We start from the raw sequence: 27,164 nt of genomic DNA, 5'->3' as shown, positions 1-27,164 counted from the left end.
CTCTATTTTTCCATTTCTCTCCCAATACTATGTGAGCCCTGCTATTTTATACAAAGAATCCACATACCTCTAGGTAAATATTTCTGAGTAAGTGCATTTATCTCTGGTTCCTGCCTGAAACTCCACTAAAATGACGGTGATACAAATGAAAATTTTATAAGCCCAGAAATTGAGAATGGAAGAAGGGATAACAATGGACAAGATATGTCACCCAATCTTTGAAAGAGGAAAGGCAGATGGAAGAGTTACACCTCATTAAGGGAAGCTGAGGAAGCTAAAACCTAAGCTTTAGAGAGAGAGAGAGAGAGACACACACACAGAGACAGAGAGAGTGTTGAGTAATAAGTATATATGCAGAAGGCTGGAGGGCACAGGACCTTCATGGTAACAGCTCAAGTGAAGGACTGCGGTAAAGCAGTCAGGTGAATATCCCAATCATTCAACTTTCAGGTGGTAGAGGCTTTTCCAGGAAGAAAACAAACATCAGAGAATTTAGATTCTGGGAGGATGAGAGAGATACATAACCTAAAAGTGGCAGTTGCCTACAGACTAAATATTAAGAAATATAGCTACCACTACCAGTGTCTCAACATATGATTCAAATACCCTCAGACAGGAAATTACAGGGTTTCTTGCCTGGAAAAAACTGAATATCCACAGAGAAAATGCTTACCCATAAGGAAGACACCGTTCATCCTCTAATTACCATAGAACTATACCCTGTAGGCCAAATCTGGCTGGCAGCCTGTTTTTGTATATAAACTTTTACTGGAAATCAGCCATACTCATTCATTTGCAATTGTCTATGGCTATTCTCCCATTTCAACAGCAGAGTAGAGTGCTTATAACAGAGAATATGTACCCCATGAGGCCTAAACTATTACTTTCTGGCCCTTCTCAGAAAAAGTTTGCCAAATGCTCTAGAGAAAACCTTTACCAACAATTCCCATGTATATTGAGAATGGGAATGAAATTTAAGAAATGAACCAGGGAACATTCCCAACAGAAGGATATGGTCTTCAAATGTTATCATTCTTTGAGTGCACAGAATAAATTAAAAATTTTCATAATACCACAAAAAAGATAAAATAAAAGGTAATTAAAATATTTATTTTGAGAAAGAGAGAGCACAAGCAAGGGAGACACAGAAAGAGATGGACAGAAAGAATCCCAAGCAGGCTCATGCTCGGTGTAGAGCCCTATGCAGGGTTTGAATCCACAAACTTTGAGATCATGACCTGAGTTGAAATAGAGTCAGACACTTAACCAACTGAGCCACCCAGGTGCCCCTAAAAATTAAAATTTAAGATTAGAAAAATAGCAGAATGGCAATCAGAATGGAAAAGGGCTTCTCACAAATACTATCTAAAAAATGTATATATCATCAGAAATATTGGGAAAAAAACTTATTTTCAACTATAAATTTTACATAAATCCAAACATTCAATTTTACAAATGATGTAACAAATAGTGAGTACCTAGTTACTTAGGATAAAGCAATAAGCAAATAAATAAAAAACAAAAACCCTGCTCTCATAAAGATTACATTTTAGGAGGAAGACTGTAGACAGTAATTATAGAAAAAGCCCAAATGTCCATTGACTGATGAATGGATAAAGAAGATGTGATGTGGTGTGTGTGGGTGTGTGTGTATTCTTTTTGAGGGATGAGTAATATTCCAATACACACACACACACACACACACACACACACACACACAATGGAATATTAGCCCTCAAAAACAAAGCAATCTTGCCATTTGCAACGGCGTGGATGGAACTAGAGTGCATTATCCTAAGCAAAGTAAGTCAGGCAGAGAAAGAAAAATGCCGTGTGATTTTACTCATATGTAGAATTTGAGAGAAAAAAAAAAATATTAACAGAGGGGAAGGGAAGGAAAGATAAAAACAGAGAGGGAGGCAAGCCATAATGGAATGAAATATGTCTTGCTGTTATGTCCAAATGATATAACTGAAAATGCTTTCAAGATCTCTAGGCCCTTCAAAATAAAAAAGCCTCAAGACAATCGTACTGTGGCTTTTTATAAAATAAATTAACTTTTTATTTTTGATGGCTACTCAGAAATAATATACTGATTAAAGAGTAGAAAACGGTCAGAAAAACATTCCCTGTCTTATTAGTAAAATATGCCTTTATAGCTTTCTTTTATTGCATTTTTTGTTCATGTGTGTAATTAAATAAGAAAGTTATGAGCCCACATATTCATATGTAACACTCCTACTAAACAGCTGTGGCATGGCAGGCATCTGTGAGAATTCCTAGACTTCAAGCTTCTCCTTTTTAAACACAAGATAATCTTCATACTTTCTGGATTCTGTCCATCTCTAAAGGTCAATGTTTCTAGCTCCTGTAAGAGAGCCACTGAAGTAATCTTGAAGATAAAAATCATCAGTATGTGAGGTTAGAGTAAGTTGATGAGGCCTCTGTAAGGGTAAGGATGATATTATTAAAGATTTATTTTAATTTTTAAAAGTAAAAACAAATTTAAGCATAAAAGACACTCAATTCTTCTACCCACATGCTCTCTACCAACCCAGAGGCTGCCTCCATCTTTCGTTGACAGTTCCTATATATACTTAGGGCTTCTTACCTCAAATACTTGGGTCTCTCTGGCCAAGAAGTTTCTCCAAACAGTGAAGCATGGCTGCCAGAAGTGATAGAGAATTAATACCTTCAGACAACAGAGATGGAGAATGAATACCCAAACATCTTCACTCATTGGTCAGACAATTCTGAAGTGTGTTCTATATAGGCACTTAGATAGCCCCAGGAAATTTAAGCACTACTGTCCCACAAAACTACACAGTTTGATAATAAATCCTTCATTGGATTTCCTCTTTTGTTCTTCTCCTTTCGCTACTCCCTCTCTGAATTTCCTGGGATCACCTTGTAAATGAAATATTTCCACCATATCTTCATCCCAGAATGTGCTCTGGGAACAAACCTATCTAAAATACATGGTCTGAAGGGAAGCCCTGAATTCTTAAATGTTATGCAATGTGTAAAAAAAGTAATGCTTTAGATTCAAGGCAAGAATCATCAATGGCTTCTAAACCTAGTGTGTGAATGTTTAATGAGCAACAAAATATTCACACAGTCTCAACTATATACTGCAATACCATGTTCAAATACACAGGGGAAAATGGTAACTTTACAGTAAAGAAACATGGCAGACACCACCTTAACAATAGTAGGCACAATCATGCCCCTTCACCAAGAATATCCATATTCTAATCTCCAGACCTGTATCTGTTCCTTACATGAAAAAAGGGATTTAGAGTTAAGATTAAGGTTGAGGATCGAGAGATTGGAGATTATCTTGGATTACTCAGGTACACCCAATATCATCATATAAATCCTTAAAAGTGGAGAATCTGTCCCAGCTGTGGTCAAAGGGAGATGCTGAACACAGAAAAAAAGGTCAGAGAGATGCAGTGTTGCTGGCTTTGAAGATGAAAGAAGGTGCCACGAGCCAAGTAATGTTTCCCAGCCTCTAGAAGCTTGAAAAGGCAAAGAAATGAATGCTTCCCTAGAGTGTGCAGCAGAAACACAGCCCTACCAACACTTTGATTTTCGTCAATGTCTGACTTCTGACATACAGAGCTGTACCATAATAGATTTGTGTTGTTTTAAGCCACTGAACTTGTGGTAATTTGTTAAAGCAGCAAGAGGAAACTAACGCAATAACCAAGTGACTAAAGTTAACAAAAGAAGTCATGGAGAAAATCAACAGCATATGAAGTCTGGAGTGATAATATCATGCCTATTGTACTTCTAACATAAAATGCATAACCTGAATCTCATCACAAGAAAAAATAAGACAAACTCAAATTGATGGATTTTCCATAAAATAGTTGACCTGTACTTGTTGAAAACAATCAAGATGATAAAAGACAACAAAAGACTGAAACATCTAAATTAAAATAGGTAAAGAAACCTTATAACATTGTGCAATACATGATCCAGGTTTTTTTTTTTTCCCATAAAGGACATTATAGAAACAATTGGTTGAATTTAAATAAGGTCTTCAGAGAAGCTAATGTTACTGTATAAATGGTAATTTCCTTTTTGATAATTACACTATGGTTATGAGTACACTTCTAAATATTTCAGTATTTATATGTATTACATGAATGCACAGAGTTCATGCCAATATTTGGAGAATTTGAAGAGTATACAAGAATCATTTGCAACATTCTGTCACAACTTGTTCATATGTCTCCATATATGTCAAAATATTTTTAAGTTTTAAATATATTAACTGATTATAAAAATACATAGGATAACGTAAATTTAGAGATAATCAAGATGTATTCTATTCTAACCCTAAAAGATAGTGATCATCTTTTTAATTAATTTTTCAACAAATATGTATTTAGCACATATTCTGTGCCACATCTACTTCTGTGTTAGAAATTTAATTGTGACAAAATTACAAACTCCAGCATTCCCAAAACTTACATGTATGAGAGTTTAGATCCGACTGTGTCAGTCAAATGGACAATTTGTCTAAGTGAATCATTTTTCAAGTTCTTAGTTACATTTCAGTAGTTTGAGATATTCTTCCAATAAAAAGAACTCAAACAATTGCTTTAGCCTAAACATTGTCCCTTGACCCAGTTTCCACAGTTGTGATCTGTAATTTGAATCATTCAAAAGATTTTTGGAAACCTATTGATCATTTTTCAAGTTGATTAATGAGAATATATGCTTTACTATAGTATTTTCTTCCTTGCATCAGATTGCTAACTCCAAAACACATTTGTCTTTAATTCTACAATGTGTTTTATATATTCAGAATTTTAAAATTTATTAATATGGTTAGTTTAGTATTGTTACTTTTACTATTGTTGCTACCTTTGAAAAAATTCTCTTGCCCATCACATGTAGTTTAAAAGTCGTTCGCTTGGCTAAGAAAAAAAATCCAAAACAAATGTAATTTTAAAATAAGTGTTGGGAGGAAAAAATCATTGATAGGTACGGGGGAAGAATCCCCAACAGAGAACAGCGGTAAAGACGGCTCAGAAAACAAAGTGTAAAACTATCTAAGGCAAAGATAAAATGGATTTTTTTAAAGGTCAGACAAACCACATATGGGTCAAACTGGGTGAAACTCAAGGAGATAATGGAAAGAAAGGAACATGGGTTCTATATGAAAGAAGAAATGTTAATGCCATGCTTGCCTGGTTACTGCCCAGAGCTTCAGTGCCTACTTTGGACAATAGATGGAGAAGCTGCAACTATTGTACTTAAATCCGAGACACCAAGCACCAAACATCACTAAGAGAGTGTTTAGACAGCAATGTGTACTTAGGGGTCAGTGTGGTAGGGCACTAATTAATCTTCATAAATAATTATGCAGCTTTCCAGTGTTGACACATATTGAATACCATTTCTCTGTTCACATCTATGCTTCCCACAGAATAGAAACATATCTAAATCCTCTGAGTGGTAAAGGAATCATCATCACCATAACCATCATCATTCTCGCTAAACTTTGTGGTAGACTCATGTGACATTAGCTGTTTTAACAAGTACTTTACACACTACCTATCCTAAAGCTGCAAAGAACACTATATTCATTTTAAAAAGAAAAATATGAATTGCAGAGAAGCAACTTACCTACTGAGGGTCAGGGTCCAAACATAGGCACCAAAGAGTTATTTTATAGATGAACTTCATCTCTACACTACACTTCAGCATCAGTGCGTTCTGAGGGTATTATGAGAAACAAGTCAAGAGAATCTGAGCCACTGATGTGGAACCCAGGCATAGCAAGCCTTTAGTCTGCCCCTGTCTGTGACCTTCGCCTTAGGTGAGATCATAAATTTGTTTATTGTATTTATTTGCATTCGCTGCAGGGTTTTTATCATCTACAGCTGAGGAAAATTACTCTTCCTAGATTTCCTTGGGCATACTTCCCTGCATTCCTTCATCATCTTCTTTGCAGAGCTGAAAATATACTTGTGGCTTGGGCATCTAGTCAGGGTTACTGAGAAGAATAAATTTGTTTTTTTCTTTACATGCCTCAATGTCCTGGTGTATAGAAAGCATCCTTTGCTTACTGTGGACACCACACTGCCTACTTCCATTCCATCTTCTATCTATGCTCCAGTCTCTATAATGCCACATTCACATTTTGCTTTCAATATTCTCATTTTTCATCTATTTTCATTCTTTGCAACACCACAATATTTTACAATGTTTTATCATTCTACTAGTAAACCTTAAAAAATAAGAAACTCCTGTAAGATCTGTGTAGCTTTAATGCTTTTTAAATTTTTATTTTATTTTGATTTCTTGGCAGACGTTATCTTACTGGATTTTGTTATATATTTTAGTCATATTCAGTGATACTCATTTTGGTGTAGAGACTCCTCACTGCAACATCCTAGTTAGCAATAGAAACTCACCATACATTTAATTAAAGGATTATAAAAATCTGTATCCTTTTTATGGGTCACTAACCTCGTCATTTTTCCTCATAAACATATGAAACACTGACAGATCTTTCAAAGAAGGATTTTAGTTGTGGGTTGAGAAGTTTTTTCTAAATTTTCACAGCATTTTATAAACATGTAATTCTCCGCATTGGGCAAACAAGGTAGAAATATGTGGCTTATTATGCAAATAGCAGTGTCATGCCAGATAATTGCATAACTTTTAAAGCAAAATAACACCACCTACCTACTACTAACACCTTGCAAGTAAATAAAACATTTTTTCATACTAAGCATTCAAAAAGCACTTAAAACTGATACCAAGTTATTTATGAAGAAAGTATGCATTGGTAACTTAAACTCTGAGTATTTCGATGGTGATTCTATAAAAAGCAACCTTCAAACTATTTTCTGTTTTTGACACTTCAACAAAGCTAATACTTGGCCCAATTGTTCTAAAGTGAATTTTGGTAGCACAATTGTCATCAAGTAAGGTTGTATCAGCTATTTGAAATGCTAAGCTCAAGATCCACATCCTATCTTAAAGAATTATCTTCTAGTGTGTACCTAGACCAAAGGCTATGTACAACTTCTAGCCTTATTTTAAAGGATTGTAGCCAGTCTGATCTCCCTGTGAGAGTTGAAAGCATTTATAAGAACGAGAGACGTGAAGTCAGGCTTCCTCAGTTCTTTGCAGCACAGTATGATCTAAGCCAGTGGTTTTCAAAGTGTGGTCCCCAGACAGCATCATCAGCATTTCCTAGAAACTTGTTAGAAATGGAAATTCTCTGACCCCTGTCTCAAACTTACTGAATTGGCAACTCTGAGGGATGGGGCCCAGCAACCTGTATTTTAACAAGCCCTCCAGGGGATTCTGATGTTCCTTCAAGTTTGAGGAACTCTGATATTAGACAACTTAATTAGTCCTGGTCTGTTGTCTTGACTTCCAAATTTATTTAACTCTAAAAAGCTGTTACTAATCTACAATCTGCATTCAACCTGACGTTTTGCTGACTAGGCAGATTTCTATTAGAGTTTATTTTGTTTCAGTTTCCTTAGTAGAGACCATCCCCATCCTTAATTACTAGTATTATTTGCTTTTTATAACTGCAAGAACCAGTCTCTAATTTTCCTTCCAGAACCTTTATATTATCCATATGCCATACATTCACTCACGTGTCTAGATAAATGGCATATGCACACAGTGGATCCATCTGATTTTCCTCCCTATTGCCTATTTATTAAAGGCAAGTTCATGTGTCATTTTTCTATGAGAAATAGCTCGGAACTGCATTGCAATGCAAAGGTTACTTTTATCTTACTTCTCACCATATTCCTAATAGCTGAACAGTAGGTCTGAAATGATGTTACCATTTTCTGAACCTCTGCCAGGCTGCCCACTCCAGCTCCAAGCAGTAAATTCTTTTTATCAGGTTTTGCTTCTTGATTTCAGTCTACAATGTGCTGCATCCTGAGAGTTCCACATATTCTCATTGAATTACCAGCTTTAACATTATACAGGCATCGATTTTACTTTTCCCGGAATGATTTGATCATACTAACAATTTATGAGTGTGAAATTGAGGACAAACAGCCTCTTGAAGCAGCAAATTAATAGAGTCATACCTCTCCAATTTAGGCATGTTTATTTTTTAACAGAGCTCAAAATCAAGTATGTATAGATTCACTAGGTTAATGCATTTTACTTCCTATTGCAGACTTCTACTTCCATAAACCATTACATACTAGTAAGGGGTGCCACGTGTTTTAAAACAAGATTCTATGTATTTTCTTTCATCTTTATATCCTGAATAAAGACCATTCAACAGAGTACTGAACAAGGTATCCAAATATCGAATTGTTACTCCATGTCACACACACACACACACACACACACACACACACACACCAGGTGGCCAATGCTGTCACCATTCCTCACATGAGGAAAACAAAGTCTCAGAGAGATTAAATGATAGCTCAAGGTCACAGCTAATAATGGATTTAAAAACGTGGCAATTTTTCTCAAAATGACCTTTTAAAACTATGGGATAGTCTTATACTGTAGATAAGGGAGCAGCAATTTTTTTTTTCTATAAAGGGTTAGACAGTAAATATTTTAGACTTTGTGGCCCGTGTGATCTCTGTCACAACTGTTCACCTCTACCATTGTGATGTGCAAACAGCCATACACAACATGTAAATTAATTGGCATGGCTGTATACCTATGAAATCTTATTTACAAAAATAGTGGACCAAATATGACCTGTAGGCCAGTAGTTTGCCGATTTTTATTCTAGAGCCCTTGGTTCTCAATTTTTAATAAGTATACTAATCTCCTTGGGGATCTTGTTCCAATGCATATTTTTATTCACTAGATCTGAGTTGTGGCTCTAAATTCTGGTCCCATCTCATGCTGGACATTGCTGGTGAAATACTGTTATTTGAGTAGTAAAACTATACTTTATAAAGCCTCTTGTATTTTGGGATTACTTTCTCTTATACAACATAGTCGTGATGAAAGAAGACAAATTAGCCTGAAACTACCTTGGTCACAACTCCTACAGGACATTAATATTTGTGAACAGATTTAGTATTTATTAGCGTATAACCTCACAAGAACAATTATTGGGTATGTTTGTAAATAAACATTTTATAACTCACTTTTTAAAGTCCTACAAAAGTGTTTGTGTTGTGAAGATCACAAGCATAGACTTATAGGATAAATAAATTGAAACTCTCTATTAAAGTTGTGAGAATGGATACTTAGGCCAAGGAATAAAAATTTTGGTGACATTTCATTCAAAATCTCGGAAGTAGGCAAAGATGGCAAGAAATGGAAAATGGATGACTCAAAAAACGATTGTAATAAAGCTGTAGATGGCCTTTCAGTTACTTATGGAAAACCAAACCATCTCTAAATTTAGTAGGATGAAACACAACTCTTGTTATTTGCTTAGGATTCTGCAGTTGGTGCCAATTTGTTGGGGATGGCTTGTCTCTTGCTCCATGTGGCATTTCCTGGAGTTGCCAAGCACCTGGAAGCTTGGCTGTGGTTCTACCATCCAAGATAATCTCTCAGCTTTATCATTCAATAGTCTGGGGCAAGCATTATTGCAGCAGGGCATTTGGCTTCAAAGAGTGAGCTGTCCAACAGGAAAAGCCTAAATATTCAAGTATTCATCAAGCCTTCACCTCCATCACACTTGCTAAAGCTCCATTAGCCAAGGCAAGTGGCAAGGCCAAGCCTAGAGGAAAATGATACTAAATGATATATAAAGGCAAATGGCATGGTATGTCAGGGGTCACAAATCTAACAGTCTACCACTGCTAATGATGGCTAAGATGTATGTGAATAGTTGAAATAAATTTCTTTCATAAAATATGAAGAAAAAACCTCCAATATATCTAAATCAGTATTTATACAACATCTATTTAAATATATAATTGAATTGTGTAAATACGTCAGAAACTTGGCAATTTCATCTACAAATTACTATATATTCATAATTTTACAAACCTAAGACATATTCCTGTTGGAAAAAATGGGGGAATGATTTACATGCAGGATTCCTTTCTAGACTGAGCTTTATTTAAGATAAGCTACTGATCTTTTGTTACCTCATTTCTAAATAGGGATTAACTTGTATTTGAGATGGTGGTGGGGACTAGGAGAAAGCAAGTATAAGAACTAGATTAGGAATAAGATGAAGATAGAAGCAGGTTTTACAGTAAAACAAAGTACTCATTTTATTTTTCTACTTTGTGTTTCCATGTATCCATGCTATAAACTAGTCAATTAAGGTAAATTCAGTGAGTATGGGTGATGGTGATAATAAACGGGATGCTATTTGTAAATGTTATTTACTTTTGCAAAGGGCTATGCAAAAGTAAATCATTATTATATAACTTTGGGAAAATGCTTACAACATCTTTGGTTTAGACTTGAGCATAATCATACCATGGTCTTTTAGGGCAGGGATGGTCATATTCATTGCCTCCTTAATAGAACATCTGTCAGAGCAGGTAGTCACTATTTATTTGCTAGAACAAAAATAGATACCACAAAACTTATAATCCTATAAAATCGTTTTCCTGTTTCTAGAAAGCACACGTGATTTGTGTGTTCTCACTGAAGTATAATTTAAAATTACAAACACAAAGAAAATATTGAAGAGTATTTCTCCATTAGAATTGCCTTTGAAATGCCTAATCACTTATATTAACTCATTGTTTGTAAAAGAGTTTATTAACCAAATAATAAATAAACATTAATACTGACAAGAGAATCATGAGGACATTGAGACCTGTAAGGATTTTTTTTTTTAATTTACCTTCAAGGTTCTCATGCACTTCTTAACCAAATTAGGTGGCAGGAGGCTGTCAAATAATCTTGTTAAGAATCATCCCATTAACTTACACTTAACTCAATTATACCTGCATTATTACTGAATACGGTGAAGACCTCTGTTACTGTTGGTAATAAGAGAGGGCAAACTTTCAATTTGAAATACAATGGAGTTGATTTTTCAAGAGTAGGTAAGTATGAAACTTATTTAGGTATTAAATTTTGTGAAGGGACATGCACACATGAACATACATTCCATATCAAACACCTAAATTTAGGAGTAAGATTTTTTTTTATCTTGTTTTCAGGTTTTTTTTTCCAGCACTTCTTCCATTCCCCAAACATATTCATTACTCATGTATCAACTTCCCTCTTCCTTAAATCTCTCATACACCACTTGTTATATTTCCTCCTCTATTTGACATTTCTTGTTGATCCTCGACACTTGCACATGAATTGCCATGTGTACTTTGACCTAGTCACCACTACTTAAAAGTAGAATAAAAAGATTTAAAAATATTAAAACAGTGAAAATGGTTAATAAAAACAGCTTAGTAATATCCTAATTATATTAACACAATACTATGTCTTTTCTATTTTTATTTTTTTAAAAAGTTAAATCCAAGTTAGTTAACATGTAGTGTAATAATAGTTTCAGTAATAGAATTTAGTGATTCATCACTTACATACAACACCCAGTGTTCATCCCACCAGGTTTCCTCCTTAACGCCCCTCATCCCTTTAGCCTTTCCCCCAACCCAACAACCCACCAGCAATTCTGAGTTTGTTCTATTTAAGAGCCTCTTATGGTTTGTCTCCGTAGGTTTTCGTATTTTTTTGTTTCCATTCCCTTATGTTCATCTGTTTTGTTTCTTGAATTCCACATATACGCTGAAATCATATGGTATTTGTCTTTCTCTTATTTCACTTAGCTTAATACACTCTAGTTCCATTCATATTATTGCAAATTGAAGATTTCATTCTTTTTGACCGCTGAGTAATATCCCATTGGATATATATACCTTATATTCTTTATCCATTCATTAGTCAATGAACATTTGGGCTCTTTCCATATTTTGGCTATTGTTGACAGCAGTGCTATAAACAATGAGGTGCATGTGCCCCTTCGAAGTAGCACTCCAGTATCCTTTGGATAAGTAACTAGCAGTGCAATTGCTGGATCATAGGGTAGTTCTGTTTTTTTGAGGAACCTCCATACTGTTTCCCAGAGTGGCTGCACCAGCTTGCATTGCCACCAACAATGCAAAAGAGATCCTCTTTCTCCACATCCTCGCCAACATCTGTTGTTGCCTGAGTTGTTCACTTTAGCCATTCTGACAGATGTGAGGTGGTATCTCATTGAGGTTTTGATTTGTACTTCCCTGATAATGAGTGATGTTGAGCATTTTTTCCTGTGTCAGTTTGCCATCTGCATGTCTTCTTTGGAGAAGTGTCTATTCATATCTTTTGCCCCTTTCTTCACTGTATTAATTATTCTGTGGATGTTGAGTTTGTTATGTTCTTCATAGATTTTCGATACTAACTCTTTATCTGATAGGTCATTCCCAAATATCCTTTCCCATTCTGTCAGTTGCCTTTTAGTTTTGCTGATTGTTTCCATTGCTGTGCAGAAGCTTTTTATCTTGATGAGGTCCCAATAGTTCATTTTGCTTTTGTTTCCCTTGCCTCTGGAGACCTGTCAATTAAGAAGTTGCTGTGACTGAGGTCAAAGGGGTTGTTGCCTGTTTTCTCCTGTAGGATTTTGATGGCTTCCTGTTTCACATTTAGGTCTTTTATCCATCTTGAGTTTATTTTTGTGTATGGTGTAAGAAAGTGGTCCAGGTTCATTCTTCTGCATGTCGCTGTCCAGTTTTCCCAGCACCATTTTTGAAGAGACTGTCTTTTTTATCATTGGATGTTCTTTCCTGCTTTGTCAAAGCTTAGCTGGCCATATGTTTGGGGGTCCATTTCTGGGTTCTCTATTCTGTCCTATTGATCTGTGTCTGTTCTTGTGCCAGTACCATAGTGTCTTGATGATTACAGCTTTGGAATCCAGCTTGAAGTCCGGAAATGTGATGCCTCCTGCTTTTGTTTTCTTTTTCAGGATTGCTTTGGCTATTCAGGGTCTTTTCTGGTTCCATGCAAATTTTAGGAGTTTGTTCTACCTCTGTAAAGAATGCTGGAGTTATTTTGATAGGGATTGCATTGAATATGTGGATTGCTTTGGGTAGTGGTGACATTTTAACAATATTTTTTCTTCCAATCCATTAGCATGGAATGTTTTTCCATTTTTTAGTGACTTCTTCAACTGATTTCATAAGCTTTCTACAGATTTCAGTGTATAGGTTTATTCTTAGATGTTTTATGGTTTTGGGTGCAATTGTAAATGGGATTGATTCCTTGGTTTCTCGTTCTGCTGCTTCATTATTGGTGTGTAGAAATGCAACCAATTTCTGTGCGTTGATTTTATATCCTGCAACTTTGCTGAATTCATGAATAGGTTCTAGCAGTTTTTGCTGGAATCTTTCGGGTTTCCCATATAGAGGATCATGCCATCTGTGAAGAGTGAAAGTTTGCCCTCCTCCTGGCTGATTTGGATGCCTTTTATTTCTGTGTGTTGTCTGATGGCAGAGGCTGAGACTTCCAATACTATGTTGAGTAACAGTGATGAGAGCAGACACCCCTGTCTTGTTCTGACCTTAGGGGGAAAGCTCTCAGTTTTTCCCCACTGAGGATGATATTAGAGCTGGGTCTTTCATATATGGCTTTTATGTTCTTGAGGTATGATTCTTCTATCCCTGTTTTCTTGATGGTTTTTATCAAGAAAGGATGCTGTATTTTGTCAAATGGTTTTTCAGCAACTATTGAGAGGATCATGTGGTTCTTATCTTTCTTTTATTAATGTGATGTATCACATGGATTGATTTGTGGATATTAAACCACTCCTGCATCCCAGGAAGAAATCCCACCCAGTCTTGGTGACTAATTCTTTTAATGTGTTGTTGGATCCAGCTGGCTAGTATCTTGTTGAGAATTTTTGCATCTCTCCTCTTTTATTCATGATTTTATTTATTTGGGTCCTTTGCTTTTGATCAATCTGGCCAGGGGTTTCTCTTTTTGATCAATCTGGCCAGGGGTTTAGCAGTTTGTTAATTCTTCCAAATAACCACCTCCTGGTTTCTTTGATCTGTTCTGTATTTTATTTTGAGGTCATTGATTTCTGTTCTAATCTTTATTATTTCCCTTTTTCTGCTAGTTTTGGGCTTTATTTGCTGTTCTTTTTCCAGCTCTTTTAGGTGTAGGGTGAGGTTGTGTATTTCAGACCTTTCTTGCTTCTTTAGGAAGGCCTGATTGCTATATACTTCCCTCTTAGGGCCACATTTGCTGCATCGCAGAGGTTTTGGGCTATTGCACTTTCATTTTCATTGGATTCCATGTACTTTTTCTCTTTAATTTCTTGGTTGACCCATTCATTATTTAGTAGGATGTTCTTTAACCTCCAAGAATTCGTGGTCTTTCCCAATTTTTTCTTGTATTGATTTTGAGTTTCATAGTATTGTGGTCTGGAAATATGCATGGTATGATCACAATCTTCTTGTACTTGCTGAGGGCTGATTTCATCTATTCTGGAGAATGTTCCATATGCACTTCACTTCAGAAGAATGTGTATTCTGCTGCTTTAGGATGAAATATTCTGAATATATCAGTAAAGTCCATCCAAGTCCAGTGTGTCATTCAAAACCATTGTTTCCTTGATTTTCTGCTTACATGGTATGTCCATTACTCTAAGTGGGGTGTTCAAGTCACCAGTATTGTGGTATTATTATCAATGAGTTTAAGTTTCTGATTAATTGATTTATATATTTGGGTGCTTTCACATTGGAAGGATATTTACAACTGTTGTTAGATCTTTTTGGTGGTTAGATCTTTATTAAAATATAATTCCATTCTTCATCTCATTACAGTCTTTATTTTAAAATCTAATTTGTGTGATAGAAATATGGCTCCTCCAGCTGTCTTTTGATTACCATTAGCATGATAGGTAGTTCTCCATCCCCTTACTTTCAATCTACAGGTGTCTTTATGTCTAAAATGAGTCTCTTGTAAGCAGCATATAGATGGGTTTTCTTATCCATTCTGATACTCTATGTCTTTTCATTAGAGTGTTTACTACGTTGACATTTAGCAAGAGTACTGAAACCTATGGATTTAGTGTCATCCTGTTGCCTATTGAGTTGGTATTATTGGTAATGTTCTCTGGTCCTTCCTAGTCTTTGTTGTTTTTGTTCTTTTTTTGTTTTGTTTTGCCTTTTCTCCACTCCCCTTAATATTTCTTGCAGGGCTGGTTTAGTGGTCAGGCCCTCCTTTAGTTTTTGTCTGGGAAACTTTATGTCTACTATTTCGAGTAACAGCCTTGTTGGATAAAGAATTCTTGGCTGCATATTTTTCCAATTTTGCACGTTAAATCTATCCTGCCACTCCTTTTGGGCCTGCCAAGTTTCTGTGGATAGGTCTGCGGCATGCTTGATCAGTCTTCCCTGATAGTTTAAGGACTTTTTCCCCCCTCGCTTTCATAATCTTTTCCTTATCTGTGTATTTTGTGAATTTAACTGTGATATGCCTTAGTGATGGTCGGTTTTTGCTGAATGGCATTCTCTGTGCTAATTTTGCTAATGGGCGTTCTCTGTGCTTCCTGGATTTTGATGTGCACGTCCTTCCCCAGATTAAAAAAGTTTTCTGCTATAATTTTCTCACAGAAACCTTCTGCCCCTTTTTCTCTCTTTTCATCTTCTGGGACTCTTATGATTTGTCTGTTATTCCTTTTAAATAAGTCACTGAGTTCTCTAAATCTTGTATTGTGATATTTTGCCTTTGTTTCCCTTTTTCTGCCTCATTTTTCTCTGTAATTTTATCTTCTACATCACTGATTTGCTGCTCCCCTTTGTCCATCCTTGCCATCGTGGGATCCATTTGAGACTACATCTCAGTTATAGCATTTTTAATTTTGGTTTGACTAGATTTTATTTATCTCCACGGAAGGGGATTCCATGCTTTTTCAATCCCAGGTAGTATACTCATTATTGTGATTCTAAATTCTAGTTCAGACATCTTTCTTATATATCTGTGTTGATTAAGCCCCTGGCTGCCATTTCTTCCTCTTTTTTCTTTTGGGGTGAATTCTTCCATTTTGTCATTTTGATGAAGAAAAAAAGATTAATAAAAAATTCAAATTCAGAAATTCAAAACAAAACAAAGAAATCAAATAAAGGAAGCTATATCCTACATGTGTTTTGGTCTGCTTGTTGAAAGAAGCTTCATAGAATAGAGAAAAAAAGGGAAAGGAAATAAAAAGAAGAAAAATGAATATATAATATATTATTATATTATATATATAATATATATTATATATATAATATACATATTATATATAATAATTAATATATAATTATATAAAATAGAAGAAAATGAAATAAAAAAATTAAAAAAGAAAAATTAAAGTAAAAAAATACCAAAAAAATTTTCTCTTTCTATATCCAAGAAAGAGGATGAAAACAAAGAAAAGACAATTTAAGCAAAAACAGAAACAAAGAAAATGAACAAATAAACAAACCAGCAAATAAAATGGAACCCAAAGGAAGTTACATCCACTTTCCCCTAGAATGAAACTGAAGACTTCTATACCAAGTCACTAAGCAAGTGGAGTGACTTGTCCTGGTCTTCTAGGGGATGTGCTCGGAGGGTGCAGTTGGGCAGGACTTGGTTTAGTGGCTCCATTCTCCACCGGCGCTGCTTAGCTTACTGGGGTGTTAAGTAGCTGATGCACATGCGCATCACATGCGCATCACATGCGCATTCCACAGAAAAGGTGGAAATGGCTTAACCCAGCACCCTAGTCTCTGGCACAGGACTTCATGCTCTCTCGATCAAGTACCCCTCCTTTGTCTCAGGCTTCTGTCTGCTTCCCACCTCTACCCTGTTCATGTCCAAGCTGTGCGCTTGCCAGGTAGCACTTCCTTCCAGAGTTTCATCTCAGATGGGGTTGTGTCTCAAAACCCCACACTTTAGAGATGCCCAAAGCTTGCCTACTCTCTACGGGAGGGTCTTGCTGAACAATGGCTGGGTGCCAGCCTACCCCAGAAAAACGTTTGTGTGATCACACAGCAGCATATATTCAGAGATTAGGGCAAATCCAAACACAGAGCCAGCACCAGGTTTTGCCACACTCTGGCATCTTTGTCCTAATACCAGCAAACATGGCTGCTCCCTGGGGTCCTCTGGCACCTTTGCCTGTGGGGAGGCCATATGGCCTCTACCAAATGCATTCCAAGCAGGGGAGCTGCTTCTCCCCATGTGGCACATGGACCCCTCAGACCAGGTTGCCTTCTCCTGGGGATTTGCCCTGCCTCCTTACAAGAGGATAACCAGGCACCGAGCTCTGAAACTTCAAACTCTGCACTCCAATGTTTACAGAATTCTAGTGGTAATGAATACTCTACTTTCTTCCCATCAATAGTTTTGGGGAACAGATTTCTTTTTCAATCCCCATGAGTTTTCACTCTTTCTCTCTCTAGCTACTTTTGGGGGAGTGCTTTTTTTTTGGCATGATCTCAATGTGCCACACTCTCTTCCTTTCTCTTTCTCTGTCCTCTCTCCCCAAAAATAGCTCCTACCCTCCAAGGCTTTTCTCTCCCTCAGTTCCCCTCTCTGCACCATGTAACTGCTGATTTCTGTGGCTCAAGTTATGCATATTGCTGTGTTAATCCTCACATCAATTTCCTAAGTGTTCAAAATAGTTTGGTGCTGATGTGTTTCAGGGATGAGACAATCTCAAGGTCCCTATGCTGCTCTGTCATCTTAACTCCCTCCACCCTATTTTTATTTTTAAATACAATTATTTACTTTTATGAAAAGCAAATTGAATACTAAAGAAAATCTACTTTACATCAAATAAATGATTCTTCTCTATGAGTTATCATACCCTAAAATACTCCTCTAAACTTAATACATTGTAGAAAACAGTAAGAGGCTAAAATCATTACTTATTTTTTAAACCATGGTTCAATCAAAATAACAATGTTCAACTCCCTGCTTTGAAAGATCAGAATACTAGTGCTCACATTTTTCCACACATTCTATGCTATTATCTGACCAAGATTTGTTACTTTTACATTTTATTCTATGACCCCAATAACTGTTTGGTATTAATTCTATTATAATGTCATTCAATCCTTTTTGTAGGTTTTATTCATTCCTTTCAGGAATTTCAATTTTTTTCAAAGCCTAGATTTTAATAATGTAATGAAATGTAAATTAATTTTACCCTAAACACAACACAAAAGACAAAGGCTTATGGCTATTCTCCCTCACTTCTTTTATAATTAAAATGGTTGCTTGCTACTGCAAGGGTCCCATGTCTGGCAATCCATTTTTCAGTTAAAATTTCCTTCAAAAATATCTGGCGCTTGGTCTGGATTTTTCTTCTTCAAAGTGATTTAATTTTTCTGTCTGGATGATTAAAGATTTTTTTTTTTAATACTTCCACTTCAGTAATTTAACCATGACATGTCTCAGTGTTTCTTGGAATATAGTGCTTTTTCCAACCACTTTAGATTGCTTTTTGATTTCAGAGAAATTTTTATATGTTTAAATCCTTGTTAATTTGGATACTCTATCAAATTATTTTTTACTTTGAATCTTAGTTATCCACATTCCACATCTCATAGTTTTTTTCTAATGGTTTTAATTCCTTTGTTTTTAGTTTTATCTGCATTGACCGTGATTGTATCAGCTATCTCTCTAGGTTAGTAATTCCATTTTCTGTCATTTTTATTCTGTTCCCTTCAGCTTATTTATTCTTAATTTATTTGTTCTGAATGGTGTTTGTTTTGTCCTCAATATGTTATTTCTTATGATCTGCAATCCCCATTTTAATCTCCTATTATTCATCTCATCTTTGAGCTCTAGTCTTATTAAATACATATGTTGTATTACAGTGCAAAGAACATGGGGAGAATTATCTTCTCTCCCTTGGGTTATGTTTGATTCTAAACTGAGCAATTTATATTTTGCGTTGCCTGCCTGCCTTCCTGCCTTTCCTACTTTTCTTTCCTTCTTTCTTCAATAATTACCATGCTGTTTCTTTTCAAATTGTTGGTGCTTTAGGATCCTTTAGATATGTTTTTTCAGGTATTGTGTAGATGACTGTTTAACTTCCTTCCCACCCTGCCAGAGACATGTGTGTTTCACTCTTAGCCGCACTTTGAAGACATGTTATCTGACCCCTCACCACCTCCTTCTCCCATAACTTGAGATCAGAGAAGGGGAGGAGACAGCTTAGATAGGGATTTATCTTTGTAAAACTTTCTTAGACTCAGGTTCATGCCTGTGAAAGTGTGTTAAATGCCTTGTTAGGGTTCACTCCTTTTAGTTGGAGAGTAGTACAATCCACTGACATGGAGGAATAAGCCTGTCAAAGATAAACAAACCCAGACCTTTGTTCAAGCAGTGAAAACTTATTTAGTAACTTCTCACAGTAATGGAGAGAGCAGGGCTCAGTTCTAATTTTCACAGAGGTCACTGGGCATTTTAAAGGTAAGGGGAGGGAGGTGGAAGGGAAGGACATGTGATAGAGGTTGTGAGGGATGGCTCAAGTAGAGTCAAGGAAGGGAAAATTTACAAAGGCTTGGTCAGTGTAAATGCGATTAGACCAGCTGTGTCTGCAAGCTGGCTGAATATCAAAGTTAGGATTCTATCCTCCTGCAGAGGCTGGGAGACAGAGGCCCTATCCTTGCTGATGGTTGCATTTCAAAGAAATGGCTTTCAGGTCCTAGAAAAAAAATTTCTGACTTATAGAAGACACATACACATTACAAAGAGATAGAGGAAGTGTTCCAGTCCAAGATGTCAATGCAGAAGGACCCTGATTTGACCTTCTCCATGGAATACAACAAATTATACCTATTTATAGAGCGCTTCCTCTTGAAGAACTGAGGACTGACTGAACAGATTCTGCACAACAAAAGGTAGAACAACAAAAGAGAACAGCCAAAGAAACAGAGACACAGCAACAAAGAGAGTGCCCACCCCTGATCCTGCACACTGCAATGGGGAGGGATTGTGCTGAGGGACTGGGAGAAAGTTCCTCTGTCCTTGGACACAAAAAAGAAGAGCCATGATTTAAGAGAGCAACTAGTACACAAAGGAGCCAGCCCTAGAACTTCGCCAATGGTGGAAGATGAACCAGAGTTCTCTCTGGGTCAGAGGGACCCAAGAGTGACAGGATTTACACTTTCCCTTCACCGTGAAACTCCACACAATAGCAGGATGCAGATGTCACAGCCAGCTTGCTCCTTCAGGGAGCCCCAGCTTCCCTAGCCCACACCAGCCCCAGACACAATGGGGCACAGAAAAGAAGACTTGGCTTTGAAAGTTCAACTAGCCTATGAAGACATCAGCTCTAGAACTCTTACAAACCAGTGGAGAGGAAAGAGCTGATAAAACACTCTCCAATGTGAGGGGATGGTGGATACCATCTACCTCCCCCTACACCTTAATAACACGAATGAGAGCAGAGCCTCCGTGCCCTAACCCACCTGCTACCTCAGCTAGCACCAAGTCCCCTAGCCTACACGCATTAGCCCCAGAAGCCCTAGAATACAGAAAAAAACAGCCTCATTTGAAAAGAAGGACTGGCATATAAAAGACCAGCCCTGCATCTCTGCCCAACGAAGAGAAAACTACTGTAACTCTCTCCTTGTGGGAGGTACTGATGGACAGGGTCAATGTTCCCTTTACCTTGAAAGCACAGATCAGTGTGTGGTGTGAATACCCTAATGAACCTGACACCTCAGTGAACCCCAGGCCCCTAGCCCATACTGGCCCCAGCCATCCCACCAAGGTGGCAATAGGGCAACGTATACTGGGATAACCCTGGTAAGCACTCACTAGAGCTCTAGCTTTCTTTCCAAGGTGATACAGAAGCAAAGCACGCAAGAATGCCCACACTGCCTTAACTTCAGATGGCTTGCTAGAGTGGCCCAGGTGCAGAGCACTCCAAGGACCTCCCAGGTGAGGTCTGGGAGGAATAAACTGATGGTTACCAGAAGGGAGGTGTGTGTGGGGGGGGAGATGGGTTAAACAAGTGATAGAGATTAAGGAGGGGACTTGTGACGAGCACTGGGTCATGTAGGGAAGTGTTGAATAATGTACATGAAACTAATATTACACTATATTAACTGGAATTTAAATAAAAACTTAAAAAATTAAAAGTAGAATCAATAAAGAAAATAAATATCTTTCAGAATAGAAGGATAAAGTGTTTCCCAGATAGACATAAGTAAAATAATTGATCACCACTAAACCAGTCTTACAAGAAATGTTATCAAGGACATAACATGTAAGTGGAAAAAATGGCCATAATTAGGCACAAAAACATTACAAATAAAAAGATGAAAGCATATACATAAAACATGGACAAGGGAGTAAAAATGTTTGTTTTAAATGTGTTAGAATTTAAATAACCATCAACTTCGTAAAGACTACTAAATACATAGGATGTTACATATCAAAGTCATATTAACCCACAAACCCAAATGTTTGATAGATACACAAAACAAGCAGAGAAAGTAATTCAAGAAGAATTCTGGAACTCATGAGAAAGAAAGAAAGAAAGAGAAGAACAAAGGAGCAGAGAAGTACCAAAAAAGCGAGAAAAAGATTAGTAACTACATACCTATCACTATTTATTTTAAATATTAATAGCTTAAATGATCCCTTCAAAACACATAAAGCTGTGAAATATTAAGACCCATCTATATAATGGCTATAAGAGACTCACCTCTGATATAAAGACACATACAGAATGAAAGTGAAGGGATGGTAAAACATTTACCTTGCAAATGGTAGCAAAAAAAAAAAAAAAAAAAAAAAAAAAAAAAGCCGGGGTAGCAATACTGAGTCAAAACAGACATTAAAACAAAACCTATAGTAAGAGACAAAGAAGGGCATTACATAATGATAAAGGGATTAATCCAACAAGATGATACGACAATTGTAAATATTTATACACCAAACACAGAAGCATGGAAATACATAAAGCAATTATTAACAAAAAAAGAGGAAGAAATTGAAAATAATACAATAATATTACGGGAATTGAACATACCATTTACACAAATGGATAGATCATTAAAACATAAAATCAATAAGGAAACAATGGCTCTGAATGACACTTTAGACCAAATGAACCAGAGATATATTCAGAACATACTATCCACAAACAATGGAATACACATTCAAGTAGACGTAGAACATTCTCCAGAAAAGATTAAATGTTAGGCCACCAAACAACTCTCTATAAATTCAAAAAGAATCAAATCCTATCATGTATCTTTTCCAACTACAATGGTATGAAACTAGAAATTAATCTCAAGAAAAAATCTGGAAAAACACACAAATACATAGACTAAATTACCTGCCACTAAACAATGAATGAGTCAACAAAGAAATCAAAGAGGAAATGAAAACATACATGGAGACAAATTAAATTGAAAACACAATGATCCACAATGCGGGGGATTCAGTAAAAGCAGTTTTAAGAGGAAAATACAAAGAAATGCAGGTCAGAAAAAGAGGAATAATGAAAGCCCAAAGTATGAAGAAGGAAGGAAATAATAAAGATCAGAGCAGAAATAAGTGACACAGAGACTATATATAAACATATTTAAAACATTTACATAATAAAACCAATATATATATATACATATATATTGTATAAATATAAATTTATTTGTAAATATATTGTATAAGTGTATGTATATATATTATATTATATTATATTATATTATATTATATTATATTATATTAAAAGCAATAAAACCAAGAGCTGGTTCCTTGAAAAGATAAAAGTGATAAACCTTTAGCCAGACTCATCAAGAAAAAAGACCAACGACCCAAATAATTAAAGTCAGAAACAAAACAGAAGAATTAACAAGAGACACCAAAGAAACACAGTGGATTATAAGAAGATGCTATGAAAAATTATGTACCAACAAAATGGACAATCTAGAAGAAATGGATAAATTCCTAGAAACATACAATCTTCGAAAACTGAACCAGGAAAAATCATAAAATCTGAACCTATTACTAATAACAAAACCAAATCAATAATCAGAAACCTAAAAAAAGTTTTTTTTAAACTCCATGACCAAATGGATTCATGGACGAATTCTACTGAACATTTTAAGAAGAATTAATTCTTAAACTATTTTGAAAAAAAGAAGAGGAATGAGAGCTTCCATGTACATTATATGAGGCCAGCATTAGCCTGGTACCAAAACCAGACAACCACAAAAAAGTGAAAGAAAACCAAAGCCAATATCCCTGATGAACACAGTCACAAAGATGTTCAACAAAATATGAGCAAACTACATTTAACAATACATGAAAAGGATCATTCACCACCGTCAAGGGGGATTTATTCTGGACATGCAAGGTGGTTCAATATTCACAGATCAATGAATGTAATACACTGAATCAACAAAACAAAAGAAAACATTTGACAAAAATCACCACCTGTTCATGATAAAATTCTCAACAAAGTAGGTTTAGAGGGCCCATAACTCAACATAATAAAAGCTGTTATCTGAAAAACTTCTAGCTAACATCATACTCAACAGTGAAATACTCATAACTTTTCCTCTACAATCACGAACAAAACAAGGATATACACTCTCACCACTTTTATCCAACACAGTACTGCAAGTCCTAGCCACAGCAATCAAACAAAACAAAGAAATAAGAGACATCCGTATTGGTAAAAAAAGAAGTTAAACTGTCATTATATGGAGATGACATAATACTATACATAGAAAACCCTAAGGACACCCCCCCCAAATATTACAACTAATAAATGAATTCAGTAAAGGTGCAGGATATAAAATTAATACCCAGAAATCAGTATCATTTCCATACACTAATAACGAACTAAAAGAAAGATGGATGAAGAAACCTATTCCATTTATAACTGCACCAAAAATAGGGGCGCCTGGGTGGCTCAGTCAGTTAAGCGTCTGACTTCAGCTCAGGTCATGATCCCGTGGTTTGTGGCTTTGAGCCAGTGTCGGGCTCTGTGATGACAGCCTGGAGCCTGGACCCTGCTTGGGATTCTGTTTCTCCCTCTCTCTCTGCCCCTGCTCTGCTCATGCATACATGTTCTCTCTCTCTCTCTCTCTCTCTCTCTCAAAAATGAATAAATATTAATTACATCAAAAATAATAAAATATCTAGGAATAAACTTACCCAAAGATATGAAAGGCCCCTACTCTGAAAACTATAAAATGTTGACCAAAAAAAGTGAAGACACAAACAAATGGAAAGATATTCCATGCTCATGGATTTTAAGAATTAGTACTGTTAAAATGTTCCTAACATCCAAAGCAATCTTAACATTCAATGCAATACCTATCAAAACACCAATAGCATTTTCCAAAGAACTAAAAAAAAAAAATACTGAAATTTATATGGAAACACAAAAAACCTGAAACAGATGAAGCACTCTCCACAGAGAACAATGAAGCTGGAGGTATCACCATTCCAGGTCTCAAGATATACTACAAGGCTGCAGTGATCAAAACAGTATGGCGCCAGCACAAAAACAGACATACAGATCAATGGAACAGAGAATCCAGAAATAAATCCATGCTTAAATGATTAATCGATAACAAAGAAGGCAAGAATACACAATGGGGAAAAGGTGGTCTCTTTAAAAAATGGTAATGGGAAAACTGTACAGCTACATACACAAGAATGAAAATGGGGCCACTTTCTTATACCACACACAAAAATAAACTCCAAGCACATTAAAAACCTAAATGTGAGACCTGAAACAATTGAAATCCCTGAAGAGAATGCAGGCAATAATTTCTGTCATCAGTTGTAGCAGTATTTTTCTAGGTACATCTCCTAAGATAAGAGAAACCAGAAAAAAATAAACTATTGGAACCATATCAAAATAAAAAGCTTTTGTACAAAGAAGTAACCATAGTTTTTTTTTTTTTTTTTTTTTTCAACGTTTTTTATTTTTTATTTTTGGGACAGAGAGAGACAGAGCATGAACGGGGGAAGGGCAGAGAGAGAGGGAGACACAGAATCGGAAACAGGCTCCAGGCTCCGAGCCATCAGCCCAGAGCCTGACGCGGGGCTCGAACTCACGGACCGCGAGATCGTGACCTGGCTGAAGTTGGACGCTTAACCGACTGCGCCACCCAGGCGCCCCAAGAAGTAACCATAAACACAACTAAAAGGCAACCTACTGAATGGGAGGAGATATTTGCAAATTATATGTCTGATAAGGAGTTAATATTCAAAATATATAAATAAGATATATAACTTGACAAGAAAAAAACAATCTGATTAAAAAATGGGCAGAGGACCTGAAGACACATTTTTCCAAAACAGACATATGGGCTACAGATACATGAAAAGACGGTGAATATCACTAATTGTTAGGAAAATGCACATCAAAACCCCAATGAGTTATCACTCTATACCTGTTACAATTTGTAAAATCAAAAAGTTAAGAAGTAACAAGTGTTGGTGGAGATGTGGAGAAAAAAGGACCCTCATGTACTTGGTGGGCATGCAAACTGGTTCAGACACTGTGGGAAAAAATACAGAGGTTCCTCAGAAAATTTAAGACATAAACACCATAGGATCCAGTAATTCCACTTCTGGGTTTTTACCAGGGAAAATGAAAACAAAAATTCAAAAAGATACAGGCGTCACTATGTTTATTGCAGCATTATTTATAATAGCTAACATATAGAAGCAACCCAAGTGTCTACTTAAAAATGAATGGATAAAGAAATGGTGTGTGTGTATATATATATATATATATATATATATGTATATATATGTATATATGTATGTGTGTATATATATATATATACACACGTATATATATATATACATATATATATATACACACATATATATATGTATACATATATATATATATATATATATATATATGTATATATATATATAAGACACGGTATTAGCCATAAGAAAGGATGAGATCATGCCATGTGTGACCACATGGATAGACCCGGAGGGTATTATGCTAAGTGAAATAGGTCGGTGAGAAAAAGGCAAATACTATATCATTTCACTTATATGGCAGAATTGGACCTAAAGATACAAAAAACAAACTGATCTCTTCCAGAAGAGAAGGGAGGTAAAGAGATGGGCAAAATGGGTGAGGGAAGTGAGAAATACAGACTTCCAGTCATGGAATGAAGGAGTTACTGGAATAAAAAGCACAGCAGAGGGAATATAGTCAATAACATTGTAATAGCTTTGGAGGGTAACAGATGGTAGCTACACGTGTGGTGAGCATAACGTATAGAGAAGTTGAGTGACTATGTTTTATGCCTGAAACAACGGAAACGCTATTGTCAACTATTCTTTAAATATTTTAAAAAAAGAGATAAAGGAAGGATTCACAATTACAAGACATTTTTAGTAAATGCTCTAAGAAAAGTAGGTCAGTGGACTATCTTTAGTTGTTGTCTAGAATGAACAGTGAATTCTTTTGACAACCCTAAGTTTTCTGAGACAGGAACTCAAAAGGGGATTGGGCCATGCCAGGGATCACCTTAGGCACCTACAAAGCCTTAGTAGAGTTGGTCAAGTCTCTTAGTGCACATTTTGGATGCAGTGGTTACACTCCAAGCTTTTTCAGTTCTCAAACCTCAGAATTCAAGTTGCTTTCAATTTGGTAAATCCTGGAAATTTGATTCCCATTAAGAACTGTCAACTCTGAGAGGTTCCGGAAGATGGCGGCGTAGGAGGACTTGGGGCTCACAGCGCGTCCTGCCGATCACTTAGATTCCACCTACACCTGCCTAAAGAACCCAGAAAACCGCCAGAGGATTAGCAGAAGGGAGTCTCCGGAGTCAAGCGCAGACTAGAGGCCCACGGAAGAGGGTAGGAAGGGCGGCGAGGCGGTGCGCTCTCCACGGACTGGCGGGAGGGAGCCGGGGCGGAGGGGCGGCTCGCCGGCCAAGCAGAGCCCCCGAGTCTGGCTGGCAAAAGCGGAGGGGCCGGACGGACTGTGTTCCGACAGCAAGCGCGACTTAGCGTCTGGGAGGTCATAAGTGAACAGCTCTGCTCGGAAAGCGGGAAGGCTGGAGGACAAAGGGAGGGAGAGCTGCTGAGCCCCCGGACGGCAGAGCTCAGCTTGGCGGGGAACAAAGGCGCCAGCGCCATCTCCCCCGCCCATCCCCCAGCCAAAATCCCAAAGGGAACCGGTTCCTGCCAGGGAACTTGCTCGCTCCGCGCAAACACCCAACTCTGTG

This window comes from Panthera onca, chromosome X, assembly GCF_046562875.1.
Source record: "Panthera onca isolate mPanOnc1 chromosome X, mPanOnc1 haplotype 2, whole genome shotgun sequence".
NCBI classification, from domain to species: Eukaryota; Metazoa; Chordata; class Mammalia; order Carnivora; family Felidae; genus Panthera; species Panthera onca.
This window is presented reverse-complemented; position numbering follows the sequence as displayed.